The 7,033-nt window shown below is 49.5% G+C and overlaps 1 pseudogene; it reads right to left on the reverse strand.

The window, feature by feature from the left end:
• Positions 1-587: 587 nt before the first annotated feature.
• LOC132025966 (DNA polymerase delta subunit 2-like) lies at positions 588-5,143 on the reverse strand (annotated as a pseudogene).
• Between the last annotated feature and the right edge of the window lie 1,890 nt (positions 5,144-7,033).

The raw sequence follows: 7,033 nt of genomic DNA on the forward strand, positions 1-7,033 counted from the left end.
TGTCCATGACTTTGAGGAAGATCTCAGATGCCTTGAGTCAAATGGAACTTGTATGGAGCCAGGGGTTCTGTGTAGGAGGACACTTTGGGAAGCTGCTTTTGGTTTGTTGTGCTTTTTTTAAAAAAGATTTTATTTATTTATTTGACAGAGGGACACAGCAAGAGAGGGAACACAGCCCGGGGAGTGGGAGAGGGAGAAGCAGGAGTTAGGTCCAATGAAGAGGCGGCTAAGCTTGGGCTTCAAGTCCTTCCCCATCTTGTTCATCTCCTTGTGCCCTTGGATCTGAGAGGTGACAAAGGCAGGAGACTGTGGGAGTGAGGGGCAGGGAGGCATGGACCAGCTGGTCTCCCGGTGCAGGCAGCACAGGGAGACAAGGCCCTGCGTGCATCCTCTGGACCACTCTCCCGGCTCTGCTCAGCTCACAACTCACCACCGGCGTCTGCAGGAGGCTGTCCTGTGTCGGGCGCGCTGGTCTTCAGAGGACAGGAGCAAATCCAAGAGCTTCCATTTTTCACCCTCTCACTCTCTTCCTGTTTGTCCTGCTGGGCAGCCCTGGGGCAAGCAGCAAAGGTTCTGTGACAGGCCTCTCAGCGCTGCCTGAAGGGACCCCGTGCACTGTTGTTCAGAGTGGCCCAGGAGGGGAGCGGGGTCCTGTCGGACCCCAAAGCGATCAGCTCCTTCCCGAACAGGAGAAGGTCAGCGACTGTCGAGGGCGCTCGGAGCAACCTGCTCCACCAGATCACGAAGCCTGTGGAAGCTGTTGTAGACGTTCCGCATGAGTCCGCGCTCACCGCAGACTGGATGGAAGGGCCGGCACCCCGCAGTAGGGGAGCCTCTGCAGCAGCGTCTCGGAAAACCGCGAAGTCCTTGTATGGTCTGTACCCGGAGGCCTTGAAGGGCTGCCTGGAAGCTTCATATTCCACCTGCTTCAGGAACAGGCCAGGCCCTTCTTCTCAGGAATGAGCTCCCCCTGCACCTTGTCCCCAGCCAGCAGCTCCTGCGGGGCGTGTGCGGTGGCGGCGGGGTGCCCTGCGGCATCTGCATTCCACTGGGGCATGGGTCCCAGGGCTGTCTGACATGGCTGTTGGCCTTCTGCCTCCTCCTCGGCCTCCGCCTCAGCTGCCACCCGGACTGGCGCCACGCCTGCCTCGCACCCACCCACCCCTTTTTTTTATTGTAAAGCAAATGCTGCTGCAGAGCCAACATTGCAGGGAACAGATGGCCTGGGGTCTCTGTGAGTCAGGGGCCCAAACCCTGGCCCCCCCAGGTCCTTCCTCTCTGCCGGGAAGCCTGAGAAGCTGATGGGCTGGCAGGTCAGGCTCTGCAGAATTACGAAGCAGGTGGTCTGCGCCGGGCTGGGGCTGAAGTCTGGGTCGGCCACCAACAGCACCCTCTAGTCCTCTGGGCCTCCAGAGATTTTTACAGCCAAAGAGGGCCAGGGAAGCAGGTGGGGCGGGTTGGGGTGGGGGGCTTGTTCCCACAAAAGGAGCCATGAGGGCACTCCAGAAAGCTGAAAGGGTCAGTTTTGTAGAAGGGGTAACAACCTCGTGTCAGCAGCTGTGGGACTGATGTGACCCCCTAGACAGGGTCCACTCTAGGATCTCCCAGTGATCCTACGTGCTGCTGCACTGGCAAATGTCATTCCCGTTCTGTCCTGATGTCATTAGGAGTCTGACTCCAATCTAACTCCATAGGCTTGGTAAGGATTGGGGACCAGCGGGAGGGCAGAGTAGGGAATGGCCAGTGGGAACATGCTGGGTGTGCAGGGGTTGCTGGGGAAGCGTGTATTTGGTTGGGTCAGATTTGCCTGGCATCAGGTCTGTGGGTACCAAGGTGCTCAGCTGCAGCATTTTGACCGCCTCCACGCTGGCTGCCTGGGTTTGCTTGGTTAAGTACATACCTTATTAGTGGAATCTCTGCTCTGGGGGGTTGTGGCTCAGGAGGGCGCCAACAAAGATGACCCAGGACATGAGGGCAGCACTGCACTGTTGCCCTCGTCCCCCAGCTGCCCTGTCACCATGCTCTCGCCTCCAATTCCCCTTAGGCCCGAGCCCGACACCAGCAGCACAAACCTGTGTTAGGATGGGATGCAGTCTTCTGAAGAGCGAGCTCTGCAAAGCGGGAGGTCTTCCACCAGAAACGTCCCCCTGTCTCTCACAAAGCCAAGCACGGCCAGGACTGTCCCTGGGACCGGCTTGCACCCATCAGGGTGGCTTCCAGTCTGATGCACTGCAATGCATCTTCCAAGACCAGCTCATCCTCTGGGTGGCTATATTTGCTCCGAGGGAGCTGGAAGAGCAGGCTGTGCTCTTTGCTGGTCTCCCAGAGGATGGGTGCCTGGGGCGGCATGGCCTTGAAGAGGGTCCCCACCACACAACACTTCTCCCCGGGCTGCAGCTCACACAGCTTCTTTACTTGGGCTCCACCAGCCTGGTGCCGTTGCACCCAGCTCACCAGGAAGGGCCTCGTTTGGAGGAACCGGGTGGCATCGATGGGGCATACTACCGGCTAAAGCCGTGATCCCCCCGCAGGAAGGGCTGGGAGGACTTGGTGTAAGTCACACAGGCACAGGGGCCAAGGTGGCATTGTTGGCCAATGGTGGGGAGAGGAGAGTGTGGGCCTCTGGACAGCCTGCTCGGAAAACAGGACCGTGCTTGATGTGTCCAGAACACTGTGCTCAGACCACTATGAAGGGTAGCTTCATGGAAGCAGAACATTGGCTGGTTCTCATGGCATTCAGTCTATTTACCTAACTACCATTCAGCCTATTTACCTAACTGCCTAACTATCTACCATGCCTTTGTGCTCAGATGCTTCTCCTGTTCAACACTAGTTGACCCACAGAGGCTAGATCCAGCTACCAGGGCAAGAGGACACAATTTTTTTTTTTTTTTTTTTTTTTTTTTTGCATCAGTGAGTTGTTGTGTTTTTGTTGTTGTTGCTGTTGTTGTTTTTAAATGAAATTCTCTCTGCTGCTGTTTTCAGCTTATGTACCTTTAATTTGTCCTAAGCAAATGGAAGGCAACGTTTTTTATATTTTGTTTTATATTTCTTCATGAAATCTGGTCACCCCTTAGTCTCTCCAAAGGGAAACAGCCCAACTCCTTTATCTACTGGCTTTTAGGAAGCTAGGCTCCCGGTGGTTTTTTATTGTGGAATGTTCCAGAAACTCACAAGAGAACCCAACTTTCTATAGGTCATAGCACTCATTTTCAGTTATTCACCTTTATTGCAGTATTGCTAAAACCTGCTAAATGTAGTCCCCTAGGACACTCAGGAGGTATCTTCTGACTGGCAAAGGTGCATATTACTTTGCTGGCTAATTTAAAACTTAATTTAAAAAAAGTACACGCACACTTTTAACTTAAAAACACACATACATTAAAAAATATACACACAGAGGTGCCTGGGTGGCTCAATCAGTTAAGTGTTCGCCTTCAGCTCCAGTCGTGATCCCAGGGTCCTGGGATCGAGCCCCGCATCGGGCTCTCCCTGCTCAGCGGGGGGTCTGCTTCTCCTCTCCCTTTGCCCCTTTCCCTGCTTGTGCTTCTCACTCTGTCACTCAAATAAATAAATAAAATGCCTTTAAAAATATGCACAGGAAAAGTCTTACTGTGTGGATTTAGAAATTCTGATGCAGAATAAACACATGGGCCACCTCAGCCCCTTGCAGGGTCATGCAGACACCCTCTCTGCACCTGGCAGCATTCTAGTGAACGGGCCCAAAGACCTCTACATACCTTTTACATTCTCTCTCTTTCCCTCAACTTTCCTGACCCCGCCCACGAGCCCTTTCCCCTCACCTCACTTCTCAGTTTGCCTTCACAAGTGCCGGTAAGAAAAGGAAAGCTTGTCCTTGCCTTATTTCTGGTGCCACTCCCCATCATGGCCTCCTAGGAAGGCCTGGAGCCACAGAGCCAGAGCAGTCTGCCGCAAGAGGCCTTCCGGACCCTGTGGAAGAGACTCTTTGGAGCCATCGCTTCATTCCGCAGTGAGCCTGGGGAGATATGAAGAGAGTAAGCCTTCACCGGGTTTCTGGTTGAGCTCCATCCCTGCGCCCAGTGCAGCCGGAAACACTCCGGGATCTGCTCACACACAAAACATTCTCTTGGGCTTGTCTATTTACATTCTTGGACTCTTGCCTAATCTTCCTATAAAAAGAGTCAATATGAAGAATGTCTACTCCTTCACCCCAAAACTCTCATGAGAAAGTTTGCTCTAAGAGAAGTCCCAGACACTAGTGCTAGAACCCACAGGGCAAGATGGAGCCAGAGAGACGAAACTCAATAGAGTTGGGGAAAATTTCTGGAGATTAAAAAACAAAAAATGCTTTGATAAAGCCTGTCATTAGAGGACTGAGTTTCAAGGACTGTGACGAAGGTAGATGGGGTGTTATTCCCCACTGTAAGTTGTAAGCATCCATATAATCATCTCATGTCCTTAACAGAGAGGGGACGTCACCAGCAGGCCCGGCACAGTTATGTCCCTGGCCAAGTGCCACAAGGCTGACATGTCTCAGCAGACAGGACTTCACGGCCATTCGCTGCTCTGTGCTAACCCAGTGAGACAGCTCATGGCTGGGGAGAGGGATCGATGGTCTTTGACCTCTGACCTCCCACCCCAATCCAGAAGAACTGAGAGTTTGTCCTCTACATGGTTGTTTTGATCCAAGATGTATCAATTAGGAATGGGCCGATGGCTCTCGGTTCAAAAAAGTCCTGTTAGAGGAAGAAGTTCTCAAATGCCAGAATGAAAGACCCAAAAGATGGGGAATGAATATTGTGACAGGATAATGATACTTTTCTTCTTCAATCTGGGGCAGGGGGGAAGTGAACATCTTTGGAAGGTTCATGCATCTCTCACAGTTGTTTGGTTTTTTATTGAATTTTTTCGGCGTGCCCTCACTGCTCTTCCTCTATGATGTCTTTTTTATCTTCGAACCAAAATGAAATTATAACTACCTGCTCTGAGAACCTGGGGTAGTTTGCTAATGCTTTCCTATGCCTGCCTCTCAAAGGAGAGACCTCTATGTAGCCGTCTTGAGAGAGCTGAGCCATTAGAAGGTAAGCAGTCAGGGGACTGTAAGAACACGTAATTTATGAGTATCCCTGGGTGCAAGTAGGTAGGCCTTCCTCACCGCCATGCTCCTTCCATTCTGCACTCCAACTCTTGACCAGCGTTGACACCGATCCCACAGTCCAGAGAGTGGAACCCACTGAGGTTGTGTGGGAAAAGGGACTGAGATGAACAAGAGACATGCATGACAAAGCTTCAAGCGAACTATCTAGAAAGGGGCATGTGAGGAAGAAAAGCCAATGAAGATTACCTGCAGGTTGTTTGGCATTTCCCAGATTTGAAATGGTTAGGGTAGAGGCCTAGAACCCTAAGGCTCCCTCACGAATCAGTCCTTGGTTTCACACTTCATAACTTACACTCCTTTTCCAGACACTGCCCTGTCTCCTTCAGAGCATCTCCTACTTGAGTGGGGACCAGTGGTTCATATTCTTACCTACGTATTCAAGGCTCATTGGTTGGTCTGTATCACGGTCATTAACACTGTTGTCTCTATGGCGACCACTAACATCATCATCACCACACGTGCCTGGTGCATCACAGTTCACAGAGTCATATTCACTATCTCGTCACCTGCTAACAACAGCTCTCTGAGGACAGTTCTGCTGTTGAGATCGTGTGTCCCAAAGTCACTGGCTTTGCCTTGGGCCTTGAAGGGAGTCCAAAAAAGTACTGTTGGATCATGTAGGTGAGAAGGACCCTTTACAATAATTTTGTCTTTCAGGGCCATTTTCCTGGGGTCACCTAGTTGACATTCCTTTTGGTTCTTTGTTTTTGTGTTTGCTACCGAGGTAGGATGATAATCAAAATAAAAATAAAGACTTTAGGAATGGAGATTATAATAAAAAAGAGTAATTTCCCAAATTGGTCTTTTGCACAAGACTAAGACTCAACTGGGTCCAGTTGCACGTGAATGGATGATAATGGAATAACAAAACTCATAGTGAGTAACAATGATACAATATATAAATGCTCAACTCTTTATAAAGTGCTTTTATCTGAGTTAGCCTCACAACTACATTTCCAGCTATTTAAATAATCATTATTATCTCCATTTTATAGATGCAAAAGGATCTCCGTTAACTAGCTCACTAACTCGGTGTCAGAAACAGGGCAAAGGTCCAAATCGCCTGGCTTCCGGGCTAATGCTTCTCCCCATACTGAGCTGCCACTATTGCACTCTGTCCATAGGCAGCCTGGGCCGTCTTAGGAATCCTCTGGGACAGTTGCAACAGCACAGGAGATTTTTTTTTTTTAATAATAATTAGCACACCCAATAGGGAATATGCTCTCCCTTCCATTTACGGAACTCGAATCAGAAACATTGTAAAATAACAACCTTGCATTTTATAGTCTAATTACTAATGATTAATTCGGTATGAATACCTGAAATGTAGATTTTTTTTTTTATATATAATATGGTATTTTGAAAGGCTCACAGGATCTTTGTTGAATATAGAGACTCGTGGGTTATCACTAAAAATAGGCTTTGGTTTACCTGATTTCTGTAGAGCTCTTTTTGATGATGGCTTTAGGCTTCTTTAGGCTCCCTCCTGCCAAGTGCATGTTCTTCTGTGGGGATAGCAATTACCGGGTACTAAGTCATGGTCTAGTTCAGTGGTTCCCTACCAAGGCTATGCATGAGACCTCCTGGGAGCTCTTTTAAAAAGGCAGATGCTAGCTCTCTCCCCAGAACTACTGACCTCAGTCTCAGAAAACAGAGCCCACGTGTTTACGTATTTTTTAATACTCCCCAAGTATTTCTTATCAAAAGGAAAGGTTTAAAACCATGTAAAACAGTTTTACTTGATTATTTTAAATGGGATTGCTATGATTGTCATCATTATTCTTGCCTGCGGATGTACCAGTTAAATTTTGTAAGGATTTTTGGCAACAAGAGCATTACCCTCTGGGTCTCTCAGCCATTTTTGACTCGGTTTTCCTGAGGCCTTGAGGATTT

This window comes from Mustela nigripes, chromosome 10, assembly GCF_022355385.1.
Source record: "Mustela nigripes isolate SB6536 chromosome 10, MUSNIG.SB6536, whole genome shotgun sequence".
In the NCBI taxonomy this organism is placed as follows: Eukaryota; Metazoa; Chordata; class Mammalia; order Carnivora; family Mustelidae; genus Mustela; species Mustela nigripes.